The sequence below is a fragment of the Papio anubis genome, chromosome 18, assembly GCF_008728515.1.
Source record: "Papio anubis isolate 15944 chromosome 18, Panubis1.0, whole genome shotgun sequence".
In the NCBI taxonomy this organism is placed as follows: domain Eukaryota; kingdom Metazoa; phylum Chordata; class Mammalia; order Primates; family Cercopithecidae; genus Papio; species Papio anubis.
In genome coordinates, this window is record NC_044993.1 from 41,955,924 (window position 1) to 41,968,237 (window position 12,314).

Sequence of the window (12,314 nt, forward strand, 5' to 3'; positions counted from 1 at the left end):
CAACTAAGCATAAAATGAAATATGATTAGTTTCCAACAAGCCCGGCATTACCATTAATAGGAACGTTTCACCAATGCAGGTTGCACTTGTAGATTTTGCTGAGTTATATTTTTATACTTCGCAGTTCTGATTCGGGATAAGGAAAAAAGCCACCCATTAGGCAGAGTACATAATTCATAACAAGAAATAACAAGGATCCTTTCTATGTGCTATTCTGCAGAGACTGCAGTCCTCAGTCACTGTCCGTACCTAACCTCAGGGTTTAAAAGGAGTGTGTGAGCAGTTTATTAAACATGTTTGCCTTTTCTTTACATTTAAATTTTACCTGGCACTTGAATTCTCATGGTTATAGATTAGCACAGTACAGACAAACTTGTGAGTAATGTCCACCTCCATATTTCCACCCCTAGCCACCTCCAGTGCCACTTACCTCTTGTGATGTTTTCACATTTATGACACAGCATATAAAGGCTTTTTAAACTTTACATAAAGGGCATTCTTTTCTACACTTTTGCACTTAAATTCACTTTTTACATTTAATCATATGTCTCAGAGATCTTTCCATATTGTCACATATAGATGCACATTTTTAAAAAAGCTACATGGTATTTCGTAGTATAAAAGTATCATAATTTGACTCTCCTCTATTGGTGGGCCTATGGATTATTTCTGATTTTTTTTTTGTTATTACAACTAGTATTACAATGAATATTCGTGTGTGTGTGTGTGTGTGTGAGATTGTACTAATGCTTATTTCTGTAGTATAACCCCTAGAAATGGAATTGCTGAGTTAGGGAAATAGGTATGCTAAGTTTCAATAGGCTTTTTAAATTGTGTTTCAGAAAGGCTGCACAAATCATGTTTTGTGTTCAATGCAGACCAGATGGGGTTTGGAAAGCCCTGGAGTCAGACAGATAGAGTTCATATTCAGTCTCCACCACTTCCTAAGTGATGACATGGGAAGTTATTCAAGCTATTTATGCCTCAATTTCCCCACTGCAAACATAGGACTAACGCATATCTTTAAAGAGTCTGGAGAATTTTTAATGATAGTTTAAATGGAAGTGCCTGGTCTATGATGGGTTTTCCCAAAAGTAATAATCTAATTTTCAGACATTCATACGAATTAAAATCCCCTCTTTGTAGCACAGATTCTAAGGCACCATCCCCAGAGATGTGACTCGAGTGATCAGAAATACGGGCCTGAATGTCACACTTTTTAAAAAGTTTGCCAGAAGATTCTTCAAGAATCACCTCTTTACTAGGTAAGTCCCAATTCCAGTGATGACTCCTTCCTCCTGAATGGAATCCTACTTAATTTAGACAAACAGACAATGTCCTGCCCTTATTTAGAGCTGTCTGTCTCTGTCCTTTCCAGTATAAGAGTTAGAGTGAATGAGAGAGGAGCAGGGATGGACATAGCTATGTATATAATTTGTTAACCAGCCCTTTGAACTCCATGGACTTTGAGTTATTTTTTGCTTTGAGGCAGAGAAAATTTTACATAATAAGTTTATAACAATCATAATTGCTCTTGGAGAGAAACAGCCCTGTATTCAGCTGGAGGAAATGCCATATGCAATCAAACCTAAAATGCTAAGAAGTAAAAATGCTGTCACTTATAATTATAAGATGTCTTTTATTGTAAGTTGCATTCTAATTTCAAAGAAGTTAAAATGTGAGAAAATCTGTCTTAGAATTGATGAAATACCGAAATTTTTTATAAGTTATTCAACATGCAAGGAGAAAACACAAAATCATGTCCAACTACAAAAAGATGATCACCAAGCCATCTTCTAAATGAGGAAGTCTTGCTGCCTGGAGGTCATTTGATTTGCTGAGCTCCCAGATGAGTTTGGGTATACAAGATGGGGTGAAGCGTAGGCAGAATTGCTGTGCTTGATAGAGGATAGAGAATTGTGAAGTCCTGGGTGGAATACCAGGAGGTAAGAGAGAAGTGAGGATTCTGAGTACTAGAGGAAAGGAGCGCAAGAACCTTAAACACACACACTGTCATGAATGTGCACACACACAAATTCACCATGTACTCGCTCAAACACAGTCCCTGTGGAATATTCCTTAAATGTGAGAAGTGCAATGAAATCCCTTTCTCCTTTTTCTTACCGGATTTTCAGTAAAGTTGCCATTGCTCATGTAAACCAAAAATAAAATCCTGAGCTCCCCAACTAACTGAAAGGACACCCCTCTTGGCCAAAGGGCTCCCAGAGAAACCTGAAAAACTAAATTCCTCCCCAAGACAGAAAGGGAGGTCAGACACATCTCATTATACTCCCGCCACCTGTTTTGGAGTTTAGGCACAATTGACCAGCATCAACATTAAAATAGAGATCATAAGGCTCACAAAACAGACTCTTCATGGCAGTTAGATACAAAATTCCAACCTGGCTCTGGTATAGCATCACGTGATGGATAGCAGACCATGAAGGAAATCAAAATATTTTATAACAAAATATATTTATTTGACATGTTTTTAAATGGCTGTGCAATGCCATCATTTGTCGGGGAGAGATTTACTAGTAGACTGACACCTTTTAAGGTCCAAAAGGAGACATTTACCATCTATTCTCTCTGAAGCTTGTTACCTGGAGGCTTCATCTACATAATAAGAACCTTGACTTCTACAACTTCTTTTATCTTAATTCAAGCATTTATTTTCATTGACTTCATCTTTAGACAAAGCTTAACCAATTGCTGATCAGAAAACCTTTGATTTCACCTGTGGCCTATAAGTCATGACACCCCCCCCACCCCATCCACTCCCCTACTTTACCCCCACCCCCACTCCCACTTCAAAATGATCTGCCTTTCCCAGCCAAATCAATCTATATCTTACAAGTATTGTTTTATTGTTTTGCCTGTATGTTTTGTGTCCCTAAAGCATGTAAAACCAAACTGTAACCCAACTGCCTTAGGCACACTTTCTTAAAACTTCTTCAGATTGTTCCCCAGGCCATGGTCACTCATACTGGCTCAGAACAGACCCTTTAAATATTTGACAGAGTTTGGTTTTTTCCCATCAACACTCATTACACTCTTTATGTGAGTGAGTTCTTTGGGGGTACTTAGGTTTTATTTCCACCTTGGCGGTAAGCAAAGGCAGAAATCTCAAGCTGGGGGAGCTGAAGGATGAGGAAATGGCTGCCAACTGGTTTGCAGTATCAGGTTTTAACCTAATTCATAAGGAAAGAAACGGCATCAGAAGAACTAAGAGGCTCATCATCTGACATCATTCAATACGTCCGAACCCCAGCTACAGTGCAGATCCCCTTGAGTTATCTCTGTTTCCAGGTTTTGCACTCCTAAAATCAAAGAGTTGACCCTTCAGTAGTCAACATCTGATATTTTGCTCTTTAAAATTAGCTTTGGATGAAAATTTTAGACTCCAAGAGACCTGACATTCCTAGTGAGTTATTCTGCTGTTCATTTCTCTACTCAGGCAGTATTATACAACTTCCAGTCACTGACGCTGTGGCTGCACTCCTCTGTGAGATTTGTCTCCCTTTTCCTGGCATGTCCAAAGAGCTATGCTACCCCTGACCCTGGCAAAAAGGCATGGGTAGTCAGGGAAATAGAGTTTTGTTCACAGTGGAGTATCTGCTACAAAGAGGGATAGCCATGTTGAGCTCTCTTCTAACCTCTCTTGGAGGAGTTATGACTGGGTATCTTTGAGTGGACGTAGCACTATAATTTGGATGTGCTGCAACTCTTGGCACTCTGGATGCCCCCAGTTTAAAACTCAAACTGTCTTTAATAGAAAGGACCAGATCCATAGGCACTATTAAACTAGATTCTCGGCAATCATCCCAAAGGAACAAAGCTATCAAGAAAACCTGTTCTGCCTTTGCAAATTAAATGGAATGCTTAATAGTTCACATGAGGAAAATACAAAACCTGTAAACAGCTCTTTCAGGTTTAACAAGCTGGGACTTAGCCGAAAGTTTTCTGCAACTTGACAATCAGAAGTGACAGCCACACAATGGGGGTGTCACTCTTCTTAGTAGATCCATTCTTTCTCTCCTTATAAATGCAGGTGTCTCATGGAATCCACTTCTTATTTAATTTTCTGCAGCATAATGCAGAACTAAATCACCAGCACCCCAGCAAGTTTCTAACATGCTCCCACGGGATGAATAGAATCTCCAGAAGGACACATGCCTGTGCTGATTCCATTTTCTTGCTGGGAAAACAGTAGAAGGAAAGAGAGGAGTTGTGCATAGACTCATCTCTGGTGAGTCCATGCCTGTTTGGGGGTGTTTTGTTCAACTTTATTGAGGCATAATGCACATTCAAAAGATTGCATACATTTTAAGTGCTCAGATCAGTAACTTTGACAAAGGTGTACACCCACATAACCAACGCAATCAAAATATAGGACATTAAGGTTACCCCAGAAATTTTCCTTCTGACTTTTTGCAGTTAACTCCTCCCCAACCCAGAGCCCTGGAAAATCAGTGATCTGTTTCTGTCAATGTATGTTAGAGTTCCCTTTTTTATAGTTTCATATAAATGAAACCATGTCACATATTCTTTCATGTCTGCATTTTTCACTAAGCAAATGTCTGTGAGGTTCATCCATGTTGTGTGTATCAGTTTTTGTCCCTTTTTATGGCTCTGTATGTTCCATAACATGGATGAATTACACTTTGTTTATCCATTCATTGCGTGAGAGACATTTGGATTGTTTCCAGTTTGGTCTATTATAAATAAAGCTGCTATGAACATTTGTATACAACTGTTTGTGAGGAAGTATGTTTTCCTTTCTCTTGGGTAATAGTCTGAGACTGGAGTTTCTGGGTCGTATTGTAAGTGCATGTTTAACTTTACAAAATTTGTCCATTTGCCAATGTGGTTGCACTACTTTGTTGTTCTACAGTTTGACCAACCCTTGGGATTTTTGTTATTTGTAGCATGTTCTGATGGATGTAAGAGGTATCTCACTGGAGTTTTAATTTGCATTTCCCTGAAGGCTAATGATACTGAGCATCTTTTCACGTGCTTTTTGGTCATTCCTATATAGTGTTTGTTCAAATAATTTGCCCAGTTTTTACACTTTGTATTGTATCTGTATCTCCTTATTGACTGTGTGTGGGTGTATATATTTCTTATATATTCTGGATGGAACTCCTTTGCCAAATATGCTTTATATATGTTTTCCATATGTTTTCTCCCAGTCTGTGACTTGACCTTTTAAATTCTTAATGGTGTTGTTTTTTTTGTTTTTTTTTTTTTTGTTTTTTTTTGTATTGTTGTTGCTGCTGCTGTTGTTGAGGGGCAGATACTTTTAATTGTATTGAAATCCAATTTGTCAAGTTTTTGAAAACTTATTTTGTGTAAAAGCAGAGCATCTCCAAAAAAAGTTTGTCTACCTCAGTGTCATGAAGCTTTTTCTTATGTTTTCGTGAAAAATCTTTATGATTTTATCTCTTCTGTTGAAGTCTCTGATACATTTGTAATTCATTTTTGGTTATAGTGCAAAATATTGTTTTTTCCAATTGCCCCAAATTTCAGCACAATTTGTTGAAAAGACTATACTTTTCTCATTGAATTTCCTTGACTTCTTTGTCAAAAAACTCAACTGATCATATATGTGTAAGGTTTTTTCTGTTTTTTCCTAGACTATTCCTTTTCAGACGTATATGTTTATAATAATGTCACATTGTCTTAATTATTGCAACTTTATAGTGAGTATTCAAGTCATGTAGTTGAGTCTTCCAACCTTGTTATTTAAAGAACGAAATTGAAAATTGATATTAATAAAACAACTAACAGTAGCATAGCAAATGTGAAACTCCTAGGGATAAATTTGAGAAAATATGCACAAGACCTGTACAATAAAAACTATAAAACGTTTCTTAAAGAAATCTGAGATCTAAAAATGAAGAGATATATAATGCTAATAAGATTTGAAGACTTAATATTTTAAAAATATAAGTTATCCCCAAGGTTGATGAGAGTTTTTTAAATCATAAATTGATGTTGAGTTTTATCAAATGCTTTTTATGCATCTATGAAAATAATCTTGTAGTTGCCTTCCTTTGTTTAATTAACATAGTAAATTACAGTGATGGATTGTGGAATATAAAACCAGCCTTGCATTCTTGGGATAGCCACACCTTGTCATGAGGCATTATGTTTTAAAAATATTGCTGGATTGGGCTGGGCGTGGTGGCTCATGCCTGTAATCCCAGCACTTTGGGAGGCTGAAGCGGGCAGAACATGAGGTCAGGAGATCTTGGCCATCCTGGCTAACATGGTGAAACCCTGTCTCTACTAAAAATACAAAAAATTAGCCAGGCGTGGTGGCAGGCATCTGTGGTCCCAGCTACTCAGGAAGCTGAGGCAGGAGAATGGCGTGAACCTGGGAGGTGGAACTTGCAGTGAGCCAAGATTGCATCGCTGCACTCCAGCCTGGGCAACAGAGCGAGACTCCATCTCAAAAAAATATATATATATATTGCTGGATTGAACAGGTACCCCATGAAAGATAATATTGAAAAGTCAATAACTACATGAAAATATATGCAATATCATTAGTTATCAGGGAAATGCAAATTTAAGCCACAGTGAAATAATTATTTCACATCCATTGGAATGACTAATGAAGAATAAAAATATTAAACATTGGCAAGGACATAGAGCTACTGGAATTTTTAAGTGATGCTGGTAGGAGTATAAAAATGCTGGAAACCTTGAGAAACCCCAACAGTTTCTTATAAACTTAAACATGTACTTTCTGTATAACCTGGCCATTCCATTCCTAAGTATGTTTTCAATAAAAATATAAATATATGGCACAAAAACACTTGAACACAAACGTATACAGAAGCTTTATTAACAATTGACAAGAGCTGTAAACACCCGAATGTCCATCAACAGGTAAATTGATAAACAAATTGTGGTACATCCTTATGTACATACTCAGCCATATAAAGGAACAGGTCATGCTACACACAGCAACATGGAGGAATCTCAGAGACATTAGGCTGAGGAAACGAAAACATACACAAAACAATGTATGCTGTATTCCATTTATATGAAATTCTAAAGTAGGCAAAAATAATCAGAGGTGATAAGCGGGGGGTAGGATTTAGATAGGGGGAGATTGACTGGAAAGGTGTATGAGGAAGCTTTTGGAGAGATGGAAATGATGGAAATGTTCTATATCTTAATTAGGATGGTGGTTACATAAATGGTGGCATTTGTCAAAAGTCATTGACCTATAGATTTCAAATGTGTGAATTTTATTGTATGTAATTATATCTCAATAATATTGACTTAAATTTGATGTATTAAATTTTGCAATTATTTATTTGGGTGTATGTCTTCCTCATTTGCCCTCAAGCTCCATGAGGTCAAGGACCATGTCTGCTTTGCTCATCATTGAATTCCCAGTGTCTTCAAAGCACGGTATTTAGCAAATGGAAGGTCTCAGCAAATACCTATTAAGGAAAGGAAAGGGGAGGAACTTACAATCATATTAAAAAATAAAAACATACACACACAGAAGGTGAAGAAACAAAGAAAGGAATTAAATAACTGCTTGAACGGTTGAATTCACCAAGTAACAGAGCAACAGTTCCGGGAGAAGAGGAATAAATCTGTGTGTTGCAACGCCGTTGAAGAAGGCACTTGGAGATCAAGTGAGTTTTAAAAACTATACAATTTAGGGAGGAGGAGTATAGGAGAGATGGAATTTCTGGTAGAGAAATCTTCATGAATAAAAGCATAAAGGTATAAATGAGTGGTGAATGAGGTGTGAGGAGCTTTTCATCTTACTCCCAAAGTATGCAAATGAAGAGAGTCATCCTGCAGCCCTGGCCCCATCCCTTAAATCCAGACCACTCTCCTTCTCCACTACCCTGTGCCATGCAGCCCCTGGGCAGCCGCCGTGATGGAGCATCCCACCCAGGCTGAGAGCCCTACGACTCCGACGTTCTCACTGTTCTCACCGGTGCTTGGCAAGGTCCTGGTGCTTAATGGAGGTCCCAGGCCTGGGGCACGCCTCAAATGGACTTCAAAGAGAGCGTCATGGGTCTTCTCAGCACCACGCTCACCGGAAATGGCAAATTACAAGCTGAAAATTCACTACATTTGTGAAAACCCTGAATTTATTTAGACAAAAGCAGATGGATAGATAATCTCATCACATTTCAGCACATCACACTTTATTCAGAAGAAATGAAACAATGCATTACGCGTTCCTTTCTTTCTATCTGCTCTCACTTCCCTAAGTTCAGGTTTATTATTAATATAATGAACTCATCCTGCTTCCCTCTCTATTCCATTAGCCCGTACTCCTAATTAAGTTTTGTTCACATTGTCCTTTTCAGCGTCTCAGCAACTCTTTTTTCAGTATAGCTATTTTCGCCCACACCTCAAATCATTTCTATAGATGAACTGCTGCCACCAGGAATATAAAATGTCTTCATCAAATTATAATTTTTCTCAAATGTTGAGAAACTATGTAGGCCGTTCTGTTCCCCAAAAGCAGGTCTGACTTGAAGGACAGATTCTGCAGAGGATTAAAATCAACTCTTGACTTGGGTTTTGGGAGGGGGAGGCAGGAGTTATCTTCCTCTGATTCCAAGCAGCTTGACCTTGGTTAGTTCACTATTAGCCAGATTATTCATTTTCCCACTGCCCTCCATCCGTCACTGGTTTATTTCCTTTCCCAGAACAAGTGTAATGAATGGGTAGCTAGGCGTGGTGGTGGGCGCCTTTAATCCCAGCTACTCGAGAAGCTGAAGCAGGAAAATCACTTGAACCTGGGAGGTGGAGGCTGCAGTGAGCCAAAATTGTGCCACTGCACTCCAGCCTGGGCGACAGAGCTAGACTCTGCAAAAAAAAAAAAAAAAAAAAGGAGAAAAGAAAAAACAACTCTAAAAAAAAGAAGGCCAGGTGTGGTGGCTCACACCTGTAATCCCAGGTGTGAGGCTGAGGCAGGAAGATCGCTTGAGCCTAGGAGTTCAAGGCCAGCCTAGGCAATACAGTGAGACTCCATCTCTAGAAATAAATAAAAGAAATAAACGAAAAGCCCAAGCCTCAGAGACAGTAAAGACAGAAAATATGATTGTCAAAAAGTACTGAGAGGGATTCAGTGAGTCAAAGACAGGTCACCAGCCCTCCCTAAACTCCACTCCACATTCAAACAGGTTAGGATTTTGTAGCATTTCTGTTCGTAACCATGGCAGCTGGGAAAGCAGATTGTGCATGTGGCATTGTTGTCAACTTCTCTGGCCTGAGGAGTCTGAGTGTAGCTACTGCAGTCTCTACCTCAGGCATTTTCCACACCCCTCGGCACTCTGGTCATTTTCCAGACCCCAAGCAGGCATGACTCAATGCCAGTGTCCCTCAGGCAAACATTCCTTTAGGTCATGTATGTGTCTGCCTTGGAGAGGGAATTCTTCCTGGAGTTCAAAAGAGCATGCTCTGGAATCTTGACTCTTGCAGTCAAATCCCAGCTCTGCCTCCACCTACCAGGGCAGACTCGATCCAGTGAATTTGTGCCTCGGTTTCCTCACCCGTAAAACAGGGCTAAAGATCCAAACCTACTTCATGGAATGACTGCAACGATTGATGCGAGAAAGTCTGACAAGCGCTCAGCACAAGGCCTGGCACACGAGTGTGCAGAAAATATTGACTGTCGTTACTAATGACAACTGCCGAGACTCTGTTACTATTCAGGGAAAACTTCAAGTGTCCTGAATTTGACCCCATACTTACTTCTGCACCCTGAGATCTAGGAAAGCCACATACAACTCAGGCCACAGTAGCTTACACCAGATATTAAGGAGATCGAAATTTCTCTCTTGGGTCATTTCCATAGTCCACTCAACTGAGGAACTGTCATGCTGATGAAAGTTTTACGGTAAATTTGAGTGTTATCATGATTCTTCTCCTGGACACCAAACCACAAAGGAAGCTACTCTTGACTACCTTATTTCAGCCCTCCTGGAGGTTATTCATGTTTTCAGTTAGAATTTCCTTCCTGTGGCATTGCATTGCTAATAACGCCAGGTGAGGCTGGTGTTAGCATGAGTCAAGGAAGTCTGCTATTGGTGTTTCGAAAATCGGCGAGTAAAATATATCCACTTCTCTCCACAATGCTAGGACCCAGATCACAGGGAAGTTGACCTGGCCTCTGGCCTTTCACTCTAATTGACTCTGGTCCTCCCCATGGCTGACCTCTGAAGTCACCAAGCTATGGTAAGTCGGACATTGAAGCCCTGATTAACGAGCTTTTCTGGAGTGCTTTACCCATTACCTATTTTGTACCTTGAGCAAGACACCTCTCTGACCAGGTGCTGTCCTTCCTCAAAGCAGGGGCAGAGCAAGCTGCTCAGGTCAGCCCCTGAGGCTGATCCTGCACTCCCAGTGAATGGCAGAGTCACTCCTGCCTTTATCACAGCCTTTGAAAGGTTCTGGAATGAACCCACATAAACCACTGCTTGCAGAAAGGACGGGCGAGTTCTTTATGACTCTGCTCCTGGGCTCTTAGTAAGCGCACATTTTCTCAAACTTAAATCTTCTAAATTGGAGTTGCCACCTTTAAAGGGTAAGCTGACCCAATGTCCTTGATGGTCAAAGAAATTTCTTCCAAATGCCACAAATAGGTCAGAATATTGGCTTAAATCAAATCAAATTGTGGGAGCCATTTGAATTTACTTTTATAGATAGAAAAACTGGAAAACGTCAGTCCATCCTACTTCCTCCTCCTGTCTATGTCTCTCACTCAGCCATTACATGGATGTGCTCTGAGGCCTCAGAATCTTCCAGGCTGACTGCCCTCCCCACTAAGCAGGCATGATCTGGACACACTGATGCAAAAAGCGATGCTCCTTCAGAAATGTCTGTTCCAGTGCAGTGATTAAGGCAGGACAAAATGTCACCGCAGTGTTCCACCAGCACCTGTGCCTCTCTGTCCCCAGGCTGTGCACCCACCCAGGCCAGCTCCATCACTCAAGTAACAGCAAATGTGAGCGTCACTGGTTGCTGAGGGAGGTAGAAAGACTAAAAGAATACCTCTGACCTGGAAGACTGTGCTGTCTTGGAGGGATCCAGGGTATAGTCCTAGAGAAACAACTTCAGGGCACTAAAGGCAAATAACATAAAATCTAGGGCCCTGGAGCCAGAGTCCCTGAGTTAGAATCCTGTCTGCATGATAATTGTATGATCTTAGAGAAACTGCATTCCTTCCCTATCCTTAAAACCTCATAGGGTAGTTATAAGGAAAAATCTGAATATGAAAAGTATTCAGTACAGTCTTGATTTTTGAAACTCTTATTTAAAAACTCAACCATCTCACATTACTGCCTGCCAACAGCTTTCAGTCCCAGAGGGAAAAAGACCCAACCTCGCTTCATAGGACTGCACAACCTCCCCCTGCCATCTCTGTGGTCTTGGTTCCCCTACTCTCACCCTTGCTTACTCAGCCTCAGTCACGCTGGATGACTTCTGGTCAAACACAGAGTCCTTCCTCCCACCGCAGCACCACCACTCTCTCTGCCTCTCCATCCTGAGTGCTCTCACCGCCTCCTCAGGCCTCTCACCACTACCTCTGTTCTCTGGCCTTATTCCCTAAGTCTATTCAATGTCGTCTTTTCCTTGACCACTTTTTCTAGAATAAAAATGTACCGTGGTTGCTGGTTTGGATGTGGAGAAAGGGAAACCCTTGCCCACTGTTGGTGAGAATGTAAATTAATATAGCCACTACAGGAAACAGTATGGAGATTTCTCAAAAAAACTAAAAATAGAACTACCATACAATCCTGCAGTCTTATCACTGGGTATCTATCCAAAGGAAAAAGATTTCAGCGTATCAAAGGGATACCTGCACTCACATATTTATCTATTTATTTTTTAAAATTTTTTATTTATTTTATACTTTAAGTTCTAGGGTACATATGCATAACGTGCGAGTTTGATACATGGGTATACATGTGTCATGTTGGTTTGCTGCACCCATCAACTCATTTACATTAAGTATTTCTCCTAATGCTATCCCTCCTCCAACCGCCACCCCCCAACAGGCCCCAGTGTGTGATGTACCCTGCCCTGTGTCCAAGTGATCTCATTGTTCAATTCCCACCTATGAGTGAGAACATGTTGTCCTTGAGATAGGTTGCTGTCCTTGTGATAGTTTGCTGAGAATGATAGTTTCCAGCTTCATCCATGTTCCTGCAAAGGACATGAACTCATCTTTTTTATGGCTGCATAGTATTCCATAGGGTATATGTGCCACGTTTTCTTAACCCAGTCTATTATTGATGGACATTTGGGTTGGTTCCAAATCT

General features: G+C 40.2%; 1 long non-coding RNA gene across 1 annotated transcript; it reads left to right on the forward strand.

The window, feature by feature from the left end:
- The first annotated feature begins 892 nt into the window (after positions 1 to 892).
- LOC103880417 lies at positions 893 to 8,329 on the forward strand. Its single transcript, XR_002519215.2, has 3 exons — positions 893 to 1,265; positions 4,052 to 4,249; positions 7,364 to 8,329. It is a non-coding gene; the product is annotated as an uncharacterized LOC103880417 (long non-coding RNA).
- The last annotated feature ends 3,985 nt before the right edge of the window (positions 8,330 to 12,314 follow it).